Below are 18,454 nucleotides of genomic sequence, written 5' to 3' on the forward strand. Positions count from 1 at the left end.
ATGGTTTTCCTGAATAAGACCTATTTCAAACTTCTTCTCAAATTCCATCAGTGGGATTCGGCTCAAACTTACCAGAAATAAGCCTGAGATGGTCCTGATCAAGTGTTGTTACTATTTGGGTCGATCAAACATCCAAGATGACCGCAATGGCCAACAGTGCCGAGTCTGATGACGTTAAGGCCCTTTTGGCCTCTTGTTTTTTTTTCAATTTTATTCAAACTTTGAAAATAGTGGCCTTTAAAACCCTGATGAAAATAACCTTCACAGTATTGGAAAGAGAAGTTGATGCAAAACCACTCAAAGAAGCTGGATATTAATGACAGCAAAACATTCCAGTTTAAGTATTGTGTACCGACAGTTTATAGTAGTGCTGATGCCTTCATTTATCTTCATTTGTGTGGTTGTAAAATTCTGCTGTCAGCCTCCCTTTAGGATAATTATCCCAGGTTGAAGAGGTTAAATAGAAAAATATCTCCATCCTCGTATGCCTGCAGGAAGTGGATAGACTACACAACAACTGGAGTTTTAAGTCCTTCCACTTGTAAATCACTTCATCTACTTTACTATTAAACATATTCTGTGTCTCTGATACTCCATGTCTCTGATATACTACTCCATGTTAACACAAGCTAAGATCTGAACTCCATGTCTCTGATATACTACTCCATGTTAACACACAGTAAGATCTGAACTCTGTGTCTGATATACTACTCCATGTTAACACAAGGTAAGATCTGAACTCCATGTCTCTGATATACTACTCCATGTTAACACAAGGTAAGATCTGAACTCTGTGTCTCTGATATACTACTCCATGTTAACACAAGGTAAGATCTGAACTCTGTCTCTGATATACTACTCCATGTTAACACAAGGTAAGATCTGAACTCTGTGTCTGATATACTACTCCATGTTAACACAAGGTAAGATCTGAACTCCATGTCTCTGATATACTACTCCATGTTAACACAAGGTAAGATCTGAACTCTGTCTCTGATATACTACTCCATGTTAACACAAGGTAAGATCTGAACTCTGTGTGTCTGATATACTACTCCATGTTAACACAAGGTAAGATCTGAACTCCATGTCTGATATACTACTCCATGTTAACACAAGGTAAGATCTGAACTCTGTCTCTGATATACTACCCCATGTTAACACAAGGTAAGATCTGAACTCCATGTCTCTGATATACTACTCCATGTTAACACAAGGTAAGATCTGAACTCCATGTGTCTGATATACTACTCCATGTTAACACAAGGTAAGATCTGAACTCTGTGTCTCTGATATACTACTCCATGTTAACACACAGTAAGATCTGAACTCCATGTCTCTGATATACTACTCCATGTTAACACAAGGTAAGATCTGAACTCTGTGTCTGATATACTACTCCATGTTAACACAAGGTAAGATCTGAACTCTGTGTCTGATATACTACTCCATGTTAACACAAGGTAAGATCTGAACTCCATGTGTCTGATATACTACTCCATGTTAACACAAGGTAAGATCTGAACTCTGTGTATCTGATATACTACTCCATGTTAACACAAGGTAAGATCTGAACTCTGTCTCTGATATACTACCCCATGTTAACACAAGGTAAGATCTGAACTCCATGTCTCTGATATACTACTCCATGTTAACACAAGGTAAGATCTGAACTCTGTGTATCTGATATACTACTCCATGTTAACACAAGGTAAGATCTGAACTCCGTGTGTCTGATATACTACTCCATGTTAACACAAGGTAAGATCTAAACTCTGTGTGTCTGATATACTACTCCATGTTAACACAAGGTAAGATCTGAACTCTGTGTGTCTGATATACTACTCCATGTTAACACAAGGTAAGATCTGAACTCTGTGTGTCTGATATACTACTCCATGTTAACACACAGTAAGATCTGAACTCTGTGTGTCTGATATACTACTCCATGTTAACACAAGGTAAGATCTGAACTCTGTGTGTCTGATATACTACTCCATGTTAACACAAGGTAAGATCTGAACTCTGTGTGTCTGATATACTACTCCATGTTAACACAAGGTAAGATCTGAACTCTGTGTGTCTGATATACTACTCCATGTTAACACAAGGTGAGATCTGAACTCTGTGTCTCTGATATACTACTCCATGTTAACACAAGGTAAGATCTGAACTCTGTGTGTCTGATATACTACATGTTAACACAAGCTAAGATCTGAACTCCATGTCTCCGATATACTACTCCATGTTAACACAAGGTAAGATCTGAACTCTGTGTCTGATATACTACTCCATGTTAACACAAGGTAAGATCTGAACTCTGTGTCTCTGATATACTACTCCATGTTAACACAAGGTAAGATCTGAACTCTGTGTCTCTGATATACTACTCCATGTTAACACGAGGTAAGATCTGAACTCCATGTGTCTGATAATACTACTCCATGTTAACACAAGGTAAGATCTGAACTCCATGTGTCTGATATACTACTCCATGTTAACACAAGGTAAGATCTGAACTCTGTGTGTCTGATATACAACTCCATGTTAACACAAGGTAAGATCTGAACTCCATGTGTCTGATATACTACTCCATGTTAACACAAGGTAAGATCTGAACTCCGTGTGTCCGATATACTACTCCATGTTAACACAAGGTAAGATCTGAACTCCGTGTGTCTGATATACTACTCCATGTTAACACAAGGTAAAATCTGAACTCCATGTCTCTGATATACTACTCCATGTTAACACAAGGTAAGATCTGAACTCCATGTCTCTGATATACTACTCCATGTTAACACAAGGTAAGATCTGAACTCTGTGTCTGATATACTACTCCATGTTAACACAAGGTAAGATCTGAACTCTGTGTGTCTGATATACTACTCCATGTTAACACAAGGTAAGATCTGAACTCCATGTCTCTGATATACTACTCCATGTTAACACAAGGTAAGATCTGAACTCTGTGTCTGATATACTACTCCATGTTAACACAAGGTAAGATCTGAACTCCATGTGTCTGATATACTACTCCATGTTAACACAAGGTAAGATCTGAACTCCATGTCTCTGATATACTACTCCATGTTAACACAAGGTAAGATCTGAACTCTGTGTCTGATATACTACTCCATGTTAACACAAGGTAAGATCTGAACTCCATGTGTCTGATATACTACTCCATGTTAACACCAGGTAAGATCTGAACTCCATGTCTGATATACTACTCCATGTTAACACAAGGTAATATCTGAACTCTGTGTCTGATATACTACTCCATGTTAACACAAGGTGAGATCTGAACTCTGTGTCTCTGATATACTACTCCATGTTAACACAAGGTAAGATCTGAACTCCATGTCTCTGATATACTACTCCATGTTAACACAAGGTAAGATCTGAACTCTGTGTGTCTGATATACTACTCCATGTTAACACAAGGTAAGATCTGAACTCCATGTCTCTGATATACTACTCCATGTTAACACAAGGTAAGATCTGAACTCTGTGTCTGATATACTACTCCATGTTAACACAAGGTAAGATCTGAACTCCATGTGTCTGATATACTACTCCATGTTAACACAAGGTAAGATCTGAACTCCATGTCTCTGATATACTACTCCATGTTAACACAAGGTAAGATCTGAACTCTGTGTCTGATATACTACTCCATGTTAACACAAGGTAAGATCTGAACTCCATGTGTCTGATATACTACTCCATGTTAACACCAGGTAAGATCTGAACTCCATGTCTGATATACTACTCCATGTTAACACAAGGTAATATCTGAACTCTGTGTCTGATATACTACTCCATGTTAACACAAGGTAAGATCTGAACTCTGTGTCTCTGATATACTACTCCATGTTAACACAAGGTAAGATCTGAACTCCATGTCTCTGATATACTACTCCATGTTAACACAAGGTAAGATCTGAACTCCATGTCTCTGATATACTACTCCATGTTAACACAAGGTAAGATCTGAACTCCATGTCTGATATACTACTCCATGTTAACACACAGTAAGATCTGATCTCCATGTCTCTGATATACTACTCCATGTTAACACAAGGTAAGATCTGAACTCCATGTCTCTGATATACTACTCCATGTTAACACAAGGTAAGATCTGAACTCTGTGTCTGATATACTACTCCATGTTAACACGGTAAGATCTGAACTCGTGTCTGATATACTACTCCCTGTTAACACACGGTAAGATCTGAACTCTGTGTGTCTGATATACTACTCCATGTTAACACAAGGTAAGATCTGAACTCTGTGTCTGATATACTACTCCATGTTAACACAAGGTAAGATCTGAACTCCATGTGTCTGATATACTACTCCATGTTAACACCAGGTAAGATCTGAACTCCATGTCTGATATACTACTCCATGTTAACACAAGGTAATATCTGAACTCTGTGTCTGATATACTACTCCATGTTAACACGGTAAGATCTGAACTCGTGTCTGATATACTACTCCATGTTAACACACGGTAAGATCTGAACTCTGTGTGTCTGATATACTACTCCATGTTAACACAAGGTAAGATCTGAACTCTGTGTCTGATATACTACTCCATGTTAACACAAGGTAAGATCTGAACTTTGTGTCACTGATATACTACTCCATGTTAACACACGGTAAGATCTGAACTCTGTGTCTCTGATATACTACTCCATGTTAACACAAGGTAAGATCTGAACTCTGTGTGTCTGATATACTACTCCATGTTAACACAAGGTAAGATCTGAACTCTGTGTCTCTGATATACTACTCCATGTTAACACAAGGTAAGATCTGAACTCTGTGTCTCTGATATACTACTCCATGTTAACACAAGGTTAGATCTGAACTCTGTGTCTCTGATATACTACTCCATGTTAACACACGGTAAGTTCTGAACTCTGTGTCTGTGATATACTACTCCATGTTAACACACGGTAAGATCTGAACTCTGTGTCTCTGATATACTACTCCATGTTAACACACAGTCAGATCTGAACTCTGTGTCTGATATACTACTCCATGTTAACACGAGGTAAGATCTGAACTCTGTGTCTCTGATATACTACTCCATGTTAACACAAGGTAAGATCTGAACTCTGTGTCTGATATACTACTCCATGTTAACACAAGGTAAGATCTGAACTCTGTGTGTCTGATATACTACTCCATGTTAACACCAGGTAAGATCTGAACTCCATGTCTCTGATATACTACTCCATGTTAACACAAGGTAAGATCTGAACTCTGTGTCTGATATACTACTCCATGTTAACACAAGGTAAGATCTGAACTCCATGTCTCTGATATACTACTCCATGTTAACACAAGGTAAGATCTGAACTCTGTGTCTGATATACTACTCCATGTTAACACGGTAAGATCTGAACTCGTGTCTGATATACTACTCCATGTTAACACACGGTAAGATCTGAACTCTGTGTGTCTGATATACTACTCCATGTTAACACAAGGTAAGATCTGAACTCTGTGTCTGATATACTACTCCATGTTAACACAAGGTAAGATCTGAACTCCATGTGTCTGATATACTACTCCATGTTAACACCAGGTAAGATCTGAACTCCATGTCTGATATACTACTCCATGTTAACACAAGGTAATATCTGAACTCTGTGTCTGATATACTACTCCATGTTAACACGGTAAGATCTGAACTCGTGTCTGATATACTACTCCATGTTAACACACGGTAAGATCTGAACTCTGTGTGTCTGATATAATACTCCATGTTAACACAAGGTAAGATCTGAACTCTGTGTCTGATATACTACTCCATGTTAACACAAGGTAAGATCTGAACTTTGTGTCACTGATATACTACTCCATGTTAACACACGGTAAGATCTGAACTCTGTGTCTCTGATATACTACTCCATGTTAACACAAGGTAAGATCTGAACTCTGTGTGTCTGATATACTACTCCATGTTAACACAAGGTAAGATCTGAACTCTGTGTCTCTGATATACTACTCCATGTTAACACAAGGTAAGATCTGAACTCTGTGTCTCTGATATACTACTCCATGTTAACACAAGGTTAGATCTGAACTCTGTGTCTCTGATATACTACTCCATGTTAACACACGGTAAGTTCTGAACTCTGTGTCTCTGATATACTACTCCATGTTAACACACGGTAAGATCTGAACTTTGTGTCACTGATATACTACTCCATGTTAACACACGGTAAGATCTGAACTCTGTGTCTCTGATATACTACTCCATGTTAACACAAGGTAAGATCTGAACTCTGTGTGTCTGATATACTACTCCATGTTAACACAAGGTAAGATCTGAACTCTGTGTCTCTGATATACTACTCCATGTTAACACAAGGTAAGATCTGAACTCTGTGTCTCTGATATACTACTCCATGTTAACACAAGGTTAGATCTGAACTCTGTGTCTCTGATATACTACTCCATGTTAACACACGGTAAGTTCTGAACTCTGTGTCTGTGATATACTACTCCATGTTAACACACGGTAAGATCTGAACTCTGTGTCTCTGATATACTACTCCATGTTAACACACAGTCAGATCTGAACTCTGTGTCTGATATACTACTCCATGTTAACACGAGGTAAGATCTGAACTCTGTGTCTCTGATATACTACTCCATGTTAACACAAGGTAAGATCTGAACTCTGTGTCTGATATACTACTCCATGTTAACACAAGGTAAGATCTGAACTCTGTGTGTCTGATATACTACTCCATGTTAACACCAGGTAAGATCTGAACTCCATGTCTCTGATATACTACTCCATGTTAACACAAGGTAAGATCTGAACTCTGTGTCTGATATACTACTCCATGTTAACACAAGGTAAGATCTGAACTCCATGTCTCTGATATACTACTCCATGTTAACACAAGGTAAGATCTGAACTCTGTGTCTGATATACTACTCCATGTTAACACGGTAAGATCTGAACTCGTGTCTGATATACTACTCCATGTTAACACACGGTAAGATCTGAACTCTGTGTGTCTGATATACTACTCCATGTTAACACAAGGTAAGATCTGAACTCTGTGTCTGATATACTACTCCATGTTAACACAAGGTAAGATCTGAACTCCATGTGTCTGATATACTACTCCATGTTAACACCAGGTAAGATCTGAACTCCATGTCTGATATACTACTCCATGTTAACACAAGGTAATATCTGAACTCTGTGTCTGATATACTACTCCATGTTAACACGGTAAGATCTGAACTCGTGTCTGATATACTACTCCATGTTAACACACGGTAAGATCTGAACTCTGTGTGTCTGATATACTACTCCATGTTAACACAAGGTAAGATCTGAACTCTGTGTCTGATATACTACTCCATGTTAACACAAGGTAAGATCTGAACTTTGTGTCACTGATATACTACTCCATGTTAACACACGGTAAGATCTGAACTCTGTGTCTCTGATATACTACTCCATGTTAACACAAGGTAAGATCTGAACTCTGTGTGTCTGATATACTACTCCATGTTAACACAAGGTAAGATCTGAACTCTGTGTCTCTGATATACTACTCCATGTTAACACAAGGTAAGATCTGAACTCTGTGTCTCTGATATACTACTCCATGTTAACACAAGGTTAGATCTGAACTCTGTGTCTCTGATATACTACTCCATGTTAACACACGGTAAGTTCTGAACTCTGTGTCTCTGATATACTACTCCATGTTAACACACGGTAAGATCTGAACTCTGTGTCTCTGATATACTACTCCATGTTAACACACAGTCAGATCTGAACTCTGTGTCTGATATACTACTCCATGTTAACACGAGGTAAGATCTGAACTCTGTGTCTCTGATATACTACTCCATGTTAACACAAGGTAAGATCTGAACTCTGTGTCTGATATACTACTCCATGTTAACACAAGGTAAGATCTGAACTCTGTGTGTCTGATATACTACTCCATGTTAACACCAGGTAAGATCTGAACTCCATGTCTCTGATATACTACTCCATGTTAACACAAGGTAAGATCTGAACTCTGTGTCTGATATACTACTCCATGTTAACACAAGGTAAGATCTGAACTCTGTGTGTCTGATATACTACTCCATGTTAACACAAGGTAAGATCTGAACTCCATGTCTCTGATAATGCTACTCCATGTTAACACAAGGTAAGATCTGAACTCTGTGTCTGATATACTACTCCATGTTAACACAAGGTAAGATCGTAACTCCATGTCCCTGATATACTACTCCATGTTAACACAAGGTAAGATCTGAACTCCATGTCTGATATACTACTCCATGTTAACACAAGGTAATATCTGAACTCTGTGTCTGATATACTACTCCATGTTAACACGGTAAGATCTGAACTCGTGTCTGATATACTACTCCATGTTAACACACGGTAAGATCTGAACTCTGTGTGTCTGATATACTAATCCATGTTAACACAAGGTAAGATCTGAACTCTGTGTCTGATATACTACTCCATGTTAACACAAGGTAAGATCTGAACTTTGTGTCACTGATATACTACTCCATGTTAACACACGGTAAGATCTGAACTCTGTGTCTCTGATATACTACTCCATGTTAACACAAGGTAAGATCTGAACTCTGTGTGTCTGATATACTACTCCATGTTAACACAAGGTAAGATCTGAACTCTGTGTCTCTGATATACTACTCCATGTTAACACAAGGTAAGATCTGAACTCTGTGTCTCTGATATACTACTCCATGTTAACACAAGGTTAGATCTGAACTCTGTGTCTCTGATATACTACTCCATGTTAACACACGGTAAGTTCTGAACTCTGTGTCTCTGATATACTACTCCATGTTAACACACGGTAAGATCTGAACTCTGTGTCTCTGATATACTACTCCATGTTAACACACAGTCAGATCTGAACTCTGTGTCTGATATACTACTCCATGTTAACACGAGGTAAGATCTGAACTCTGTGTCTCTGATATACTACTCCATGTTAACACGACGTAAGATCTGAACTCTGTGTGTCTGATATACTACTCCATGTTAACACAAGGTAAGATCTGAACTCTGTGTGTCTGATATACTACTCCATGTTAACACAAGGTAAGATCTGAACTCCATGTCTCTGATATACTACTCCATGTTAACACAAGGTAAGATCTGAACTCCATGTCTCTGATATACTACTCCATGTTAACACAAGGTAAGATCTGAACTCCATGTCTCTGATATACTACTCCATGTTAACACAAGGTAAGATCTGAACTTTGTGTCACTGATATACTACTCCATGTTAACACAAGGTAAGATCTGAACTCTGTGTCTGATATACTACTCCATGTTAACACAAGGTAAGATCTGAACTCCATGTCTCTGATATACTACTCCATGTTAACACAAGGTAAGATCTGAACTCTATGTGTCTGATATACTACTCCATGTTAACACGAGGTAAGATCTGAACTCTGTGTGTCTGATATACTACTCCATGTTAACACAAGGTAAGATCTGAACTCTGTGTCTGATATACTACTCCATGTTAACACAAGGTAAGATCTGAACTCCATGTGTCTGATATACTACTCCATGTTAACACAAGGTAAAATCTGAACTCTGTGTCTCTGATAATACTACTCCATGTTAACACAAGGTAAGATCTGAACTCATTGTCTGATATACTACTCCATGTTAACACGAGGTGAGATCTAAACTCCATATCTCTGATATACTACTCCATGTTAACACTCAGTAAGATCTGAACTCTGTGTGTCTGATATACTACTCCATGTTAACACAAGGTAAAATCTGAACTCCATGTCTCTGATATACTACTCCATGTTAACACAAGGGAAGATCTGAACTCTGTGTCTCTGATATACTACTCCATGTTAACACAAGGTAAGATCTGAACTCCATGTGTCTGATATACTACTCCATGTTAACACAAGGTAAGATCTGAACTCCATGTCTCTGATATACTACTCCATGTTAACACAAGGTAAGATCTGAACTCTGTGTCTGATATACTACTCCATGTTAACACAAGGTAAGATCTGAACTCTATGTGTCTGATATACTACTCCATGTTAACACGAGGTAAGATCTGAACTCTGTGTCTCTGATAATACTACTCCATGTTAACACAAGGTAAGATCTGAACTCATTGTCTGATATACTACTCCATGTTAACACGAGGTGAGATCTGAACTCCATATCTCTGATATACTACTCCATGTTAACACAAGGTAAGATCTGAACTCCATGTGTCTGATATACTACTCCATGTTAACACAAGGTAAAATCTGAACTCCATGTCTCTGATATACTACTCCATGTTAACACAAGGTAAGATCTGAACTCCATGTCTCTGATATACTACTCCATGTTAACACAAGGTAAGATCTGAACTCTGTGTCTGATATACTACTCCATGTTAACACACAGTAAGATCTGAACTCCATGTCTCTGATATACTACTCCATGTTAACACACAGTAAGATCTGAACTCCATGTCTCTGATATACTACTCCATGTTAACACAAGGTAAGATCTGAACTCTGTGTCTCTGATATACTACCCCATGTTAAAACAAGGTAACATCTGAACTCTGTGTCTATGATATACTACTCCATGTTAACACACGGTAAGATCTGAACTCTGTGTCTCTGATATACTACTCCATGTTAACACAAGGTAAGATCTGAACTCTGTGTCTCTGATATACTACTCCATGTTAACACAAGGTAAGATCTGAACTCTGTGTCTATGATATACTACTCCATGTTAACACAAGGTAAGATCTAAACTCCATGTGTCTGATATACTACTCCATGTTAACATAAGGTAAGATCTTATCTCCATGTGTCTGATATACTACTCCATGTTAACACAAGGTAAGATCTGAACTCTGTGTGTCTGATATACTACTCCATGTTAACACGAGGTAAGATCTGAACTCTGTGTCTCTGATATACTACTCCATGTTAACACAAGGTAAGATCTGAACTCCATGTCTCTGAAACTCCATGTTAACACAAGGTATGACTTAAAGTGAAATATAAACCCCAGGGTCCGACCATTAGTGATCAGAGGGCCGAACCCTGGGGTTAAATATTCCATTCTTGGTCATGGGAACATGTCAAGTCTCCCCATGTGTTCATCCCACTTTGAAATACAATTGCCAATTCTCACTTTCTGATTAACTGGAAATTAAATTTTTATGCTCTATCCCATACATATAATCACTTTGAATATATATAGGAATATGGTTTATTTTTTGTGCTGTCTTATTTCCCTTAACTCAATTTCTAAGAGTGGCAGACTTGGAAACTGGAGGTCTTTGGTTTGATCCCCAGCAGAGGTCAACTGCTCATTTCCTTGTTACATTTGGTACAAGCACTCAAGTATACGTAGCTACATGAGATTGAGAGGCTTTGCTGGATAACTTTTAATGAGATGGGTGTTTTGGATAAACACATCTATAAAAGTTGGGTTGGTGTGCTATGTTTAAATTGTACAAAGGAACAAAGATGGCGGAAAATTTAGCCTTGAACTAGGTAGGTTTTCCTTTAGCTTGATTGGTAGATTGGTGGACTGGAGGTCGGATATTATTCAGTCTCTTGTGGAGTCAGAATTCTTGTTTTCCTGTAACAGTTACAAATAACTTAATCCACATGCACTTTATTTCTTCAATCTTTCGCAATTATTTAATTATGCATTGCAAGAATATAGCTTTGATATTGATAGTTAATGTTGGAGAGAAATTCATTATTTTCCACTGTTATTCCTGAAATCTAAAATGAACAGGGACTTTATGAAACTTTTTTTCAGAACCACTAACTTTATAATGTGTCAGATACAGGTCATTGTTAGTACACTTTCTATAGATTTCCTCGTGAACTCTGAAAAGTCTGGCAGAATGTTTCTATTCTATCACTAAACTTGTTGATCATATCTTGTTGTTTCGTGGGATTTGCTCATTGCAGTCAGTACTCCATGTGACTTCGTGGTTAATAAGATCTGTAACTTCAAATGCTTTACCGGATTGTTGACGTCAGAAGACCATCTTGCATTCCTACAGAATCCATGGAAGACAAGGTTTCTTTGATGGTGAGCCACACAAGGTCGTTTGGTTATCTTAGTGTGTGAAGTTAACCAGAGTCACTACATACCTGAGTCGTAGCTTTCTGTTAATTATTCCGGTGGTCGAAGGCAAACTTTCTAATGGCTTTGATTTCATTCATCAGAATGTTACACAAATCAGATCACATTGACCACCCCTATTCTTTTGAGAATGTGACTTAAAGAGATTTTGCCTTGATTTATATTATGGGTCTCGTCATGACCTAGATTTGTATGGCGGGTGTCGTTGTGACCTAGATTTGTATGGCGGGTGTTGTAGTGACCTAGATTTGTATGGCGGGTGTCGTCGATGAAACCAAAGCCACTTGACCTTCCTGAACACCTGGTCTTATTCCCCTGTACTTTTTCAAGGGTAATCATGCCAATCTTCATTTTTTTTGTCATATTTTGTCCACACTTTAACGATTTTGAGTTGGAATTATGGCTGCTCTACTATGTCAATTTACTCTGTTGCTATTGAATAACAGGCAGGTGTCATGTCAGTTTTCTCCAAATACTAATGGTATGGTATATCTGATATGAAATACAAGTGAAGAGCTGGGCACGTTGTAGATTACTGGTGAAAACTGGCTAAGGAGGCTATCATGCTTGAAGAGTGTTACAAGTTTGCATCCTTTTCTGTTAATCCTCACGATTGTTTGACGCTGTTATTATTTGATAAGAGAAATTAATGTAAGCAAACTATATTAACAGTACACATTTATGGCTGTAAATTTTAAACAAAATCAGCATATTGGCAGAACTTTCAGCATCAAAGGTTTAGACCAGTATCTATTGGCGTACTTTGTGGGAAATTCTCTCCTCAGTGCTGACTCGGAACAATAATCTAGAATGACCTTCAGTCTCCAACAGGAATATCACTGACTTTCTTTCGGAAGAAATGCATGATTTAACCATTTACAGTTGACTGATTTTCGTAGTAAGACTTCTAACTAACAGCTCTTTCACAGGAATGCTAAAAGATGATCTCTTTGATCAGCCTACATTTTGGAATGAGTCCTCCTCTCATGTATGTGCCAACAGGCTAGACGTTAAATTCACAGAAAATAATTGGTGTGGGAAACCGTTGTTTTGCTTTTCTTCCATTAACTGGAGATGGATAAAATTTTAAAGGTCACTCGGCCAAAATATCTTGACAAATGGTTCTCAGAAAACAGCAAGATATCATATTCAAATTCTACATTGCATGTCGAGGTGAAATTCTACCATGTCTGATTCTTAAAAGATATTACAATTCTGATGGCTGATTAGCAGTGTTTCTATGGTGAAATGTTATATTAAATCGACATCTGAAATAAATATTTTGATTTAAAAAAAATATATGCATACATGCATCAGATATGCAAAGATATGGAAACCAAAGCCAGTTTATTAGCTCACCTGGTCCGAAGGACCAAGGTGAGCTTATGCCATACCCCGGCGTCCGACGTCCGTCGTCTGTCGTCCGTCCATCGTCCGTCCGTCCGTCCGTCCGTCCGTCAACAATTGACTTCTTCTTCATAACCGCTGATCAGAATTTGTTCAAATTTGGTCAGAAGCATCCCTGTGGGTAGGGGACTCAAAATTGTACAAATGATGGGGCTGGCCCCCTAGGGGCCTGAGGGGCGGGGCCAAAAGGGGTCAATTTTGCTATATTGATATAAACGACTTCTTCTCTGAAACCGAGCAATTGATATCACTCATATTTGCCTGGTAGCATTACTATGGGGTGAGGATTCAAAATTGTACAAATGATGGGGCTGGCCCCCCAGGGGCCTGAGGGGCGGGGCCAAAACGGGTAAATTGGTCTATATTGATATAAACGACTTCTTTTCTGAAACCGAGCAATGGATATCACTCATATTTGCCTGGTAGCATCACTATGGGGTGAGGATTCAAAATTGTACAAATGATGGGGCTGTTCCCCCAGGGGCCTGAGGGGCGGGGCCAAATATGGTAAATTTAGCTATATTGATATAAATGACTTCTTCTCTGAAACCAAGCAATTGATATCACTCATATTTGCCTGGTAGCATCACTATGGGGTGAGGATTCGAAATTGTACAAATGATGGGGCTGGCCCCCCAGGGGCCTGAGGGGCGGGGCCAAAACGGGTAAATTGGTCTATATTGATATAAACGACTTCTTTTCTGAAACCGAGCAATGGATATCACTCATATTTGCCTGGTAGCATCACTATGGGGTGAGGATTCAAAATTGTACAAATGATGGGGCTGTTCCCCCAGGGGCCTGAGGGGCGGGGCCAAATATGGTAAATTTAGCTATATTGATATAAACGACTTCTTCTCTGAAACCAAGCAATGAATATCACTCATATTTGCCTGGTATCATCACTACGGGGTGGGGATTCAAAATTGTACAAATGATGGGGCTGTTCCCCCAGGGGCCTGAGGGGCGGGGCCAAATATGGTCAATTTAGCTATATTGATATAAACAACTTCTTCTCTGAAACAAAGCAATGGCTATCGCTCATATTTGCATGGTAGCATCACTACGGGGTGGGGATTCAAAATTGTACAAATGATGGGGCTGTTCCCCCAGGGGCCTGAGGGGCGGGGCCAAATGTGGTCAATTTGGCTATATTGATATAAACGACTTCTTCTCTGAAACCAAGCAATGGATATCACTCATATTTGCCTGGTATCATCACTACGGGGTGGGGATTCAAAATTGTACAAATGTGGGGCTGTTCCTCCAGGGGCCTGAGGGGCCAAAATTGGTCAATTTGTTTAAACAACTTCTTCTCTGAAACTAAGCAATGGATATTACTCACATTTGTATGCTGGCATGGTTATTGGATGGGGATTCAAAATTGTACAAATGTTGGGGTTGACCCAGGCTGCCAGGGGGTTGAGGGTTTGGGCCAAGAGGGGTCTATTTGGCTACATTGATTTATACAAATAATTCACTGAAACTTGGCAATGGTTTGACTGGTAGCATCCTATAGGGGTAGGGATTCAAAATTGTTTAAAGGAAGGAGCTGACCCCCAGGGGCTAGAGGGCAGGGTCAAAAGGGGTCAATTAGTCTTAACAAGATCCTCTCTGAAACTAAGTAATATAGATATCGCTCACATTTGTGTGGTAGCATCCCTATGGGGTCGCGCCAAAAGTCAATTTCATTTCATGGATTAATGCACTTTTTGGCATTTTTAGCATTAAAATAAAACAAATGTACATGTACCCATATAAAATGCTTATGATATATATTGACATAGCAATACCAGCGACAAATATACTGAAGCATCATTCTTGTTTCATATCTCATGAAACCAGGTGAGCGATACAGGCCCTCTGGGCCTCTTGTTTAGAATTACCTTGAAGGCTAAAAATAGGCATTCTTTGCGTAACTGTTAATTGGTAATTATTTCGTGTTTCATTTTGCCTTTGTCATCCCTAAACATTAGAACAATGCTGATAACAAGTACAATGTAATTATCACACATGGTAAATATATTTCAAAAGATTTTGAGTTGATGTAAATTTAGGTAGATAAATTTTGTTTACGTTTCTCTAACCTTGAAGTGGGGTGAAACGTCTTCAGGATGTTGAAATGCACTTAAAATACAGGCTACGATGATATTACATCGTGCTGCACAGCACACACGCATTTTTTGTAACAAGTGTCTCCTTGAGTCCTCCCTCGGCTGTGGTCCTTGACATGTGTGAGAGTTTACAAACACTGACAATTTCAATGAGTCGCTGTTGTGGATGAAACAAAGTGAGAACTGTTTAAACTTCATCACATAACATTGTATTTGTCAATAGAATCTTATCATTCTGGTATACCTGGTATTGTTTACGTTTATAAAGGATGAAAGATATTTCAGGAATTATTTTCTGTGAAATGAAGCATTTTTGATATCCTCCACTGAAGTATATTGTTAGGGTTTGAAATTTGGTTTTTGTTTTCATTAAAGATATATTTAGTTTATAAAAATATCTACTAACTTTCCAGAATTAACCAATGAGCCCAGTTTTCTAACAGAATTTATATACATGTATCACATTTTCTGCTGAAATATCTGATAATTATCCTTAAAATTTATTTAAAGACAGAATTTAGAATTTATGGTCAATACGACTTAACAGTTGAACAATACTTGTCAAACTATATAAAAAAAAACTTATACATTATTTTGGTAAATTTCTATCTGTTTTGTTACAAAAATGACAATAAGCTAACCATGCTTTGTAAACCTTGTGTACATTACTATGACAGTAATGGTGTGATTTATGTACACTGTCAGCTTTATGGGATTACATGTTATGTAAGGTGTTGTACCAGGAAATTATAGCTCACATTTATGTATGTAATATTACAGGTGCTTGCACTGTAAGATCAACCTTGACCTTGTTGGTGCCAGGGGCTGTTGTTTTCTCTGACCAGGGAAGGATGTCCATTTCAAATTGTCAGTAACTAATATATTGCAGGTAGCAATCGACATCCTTTAATTGATAGGGATATAAAACTATCTTGACTGAGGAAGGTGTTGATTCTCATTAAAACAGTTAATTTGATATCTCTGCAATCAATATTGGAGATTTATCGACTTCAAAATCACTTTTAGGTGAAAAATATACCAATTTACCAAATACTATCTAATGATTCTTGGAAAATCATAACTTTTATCCTTAAAAGGCCTATAGTGATTTGATTCAATTCGGAATGTCGGTTTGTTTGTTTGTTGGGTTTATCGCCCTGTGAACAGTCAGGGTCTTTTTGAGGTGGGATCTCCTTGTAGAAGTTGGTGACTACCTCACTGAAAATTTATGGGCCGCAGTGGCCGATTGGTCCTGACACTTTTTAAAACACTAGCCCTCCACCTCAGGGTTGTGAGTTCGAAACCTACGTGGGGCAGTTGTCTGGTACTGACCGTAGGCCGGTGGTTTTTCTCAGGTACTCCGGCTTTCCTCCACCACCAAAACCAGGCACGTCCTTAAATGACCCTGGACAAAATGACAAAAATAAACCAAACCTCACTAAACAACATACAGGAGGCAAGTCACATGCCATCCAGAGCAATTAGGGTAAAGTGTCTTGCTCAAGGACACAACCATGACATTTAGAGCTAAGCCTAGCTTTTTTCTCAGCTTCCCGAGAAACACAAACCAACACAGGAATGGCTGCAGAGAAACACAAACCTTCAAGGCCAGTGCCCTATCTCACTGGCCTATCGTGGCCCCTTTGAGAATATGGGCTTATTATATAACAATAAAGTAATTAACATTTGTTGGTATATTCTTATTTTCTTCTGGACTGCTATAGACATTGGTTGGCTAATGTTATCTAATTTATAACATGGGCTTATTTCTGGCTAAATACAGTACTGCCATCTGCCATACAATGATAAACTGACTAGGATGATGGGAAATGAGTTAAAAATGATTGTGACTGCCAGCATGTCAATTAATAGCACAGATTTGCATATATGCTAAGTATGAACAGATGTGCACAGGTGAAAAATACATAGGTAAAAATGAAATTAAGAAAATAAATTCCTCGTCAGGAAGTATGTAAAACTCATTATTATTTAGACTTGTAAAATAAAAAACAATTCACAAATAATTGTAATAGAATAATGAAACAATGATCTGTTAAAAAAAATTGTTAAGAGTTGTAAAATTTCACATAAAAGTTGAGGGATGATATGATAGCACAATGAAAAATTGCAGGATTTCGTTGTCAGAAGAAAATTGGTGAATTGGGAAGTAAACTTTCAGGAGCAAGCTGTAAATTTTGGGAATTAAGCTTAAATATGAAATAATTTCAATTTAGAATGGAGCCCCATTGTCGCCCTGGGCTGTGGCTATTAAGCCCAGATATAAAACAAATTGGTCCTTAGGGTAGATGGACTTAAGTATAAAAATACACTGAACTGTGTAAAAAATGATTTCAATACTATATGTTTTCTTCAACCTTTTTCACTCAGTGTAAAACATTAAAATGTCTATCTGCCATCAATTTAAGTTCACCGACTACATATGTCATAGATGTACTTTTATTTCACAGAATAATTCTTGGTTAATTACGATCCAATGTGAGAATACTAAAACTTTGATAAAATATCACGATCAAATTTTATATGTGATCCGGCCTGTTACAGTTGTTACTAATAAATATGACACTGATTGAAATTCAATTTAATTTTTTTATTATTTATTCTACTACAATTATTAAATAAATTTTATCAGCTGTAATGAATCAGAAACTTATTAGTGATGTTTACCTTTGATTTATGTTTAGATGGGGACCGGAAATTAAATCATACT

This window comes from Pecten maximus, chromosome 7 (assembly GCF_902652985.1).
Source record: "Pecten maximus chromosome 7, xPecMax1.1, whole genome shotgun sequence".
NCBI classification, from domain to species: Eukaryota; Metazoa; Mollusca; class Bivalvia; order Pectinida; family Pectinidae; genus Pecten; species Pecten maximus.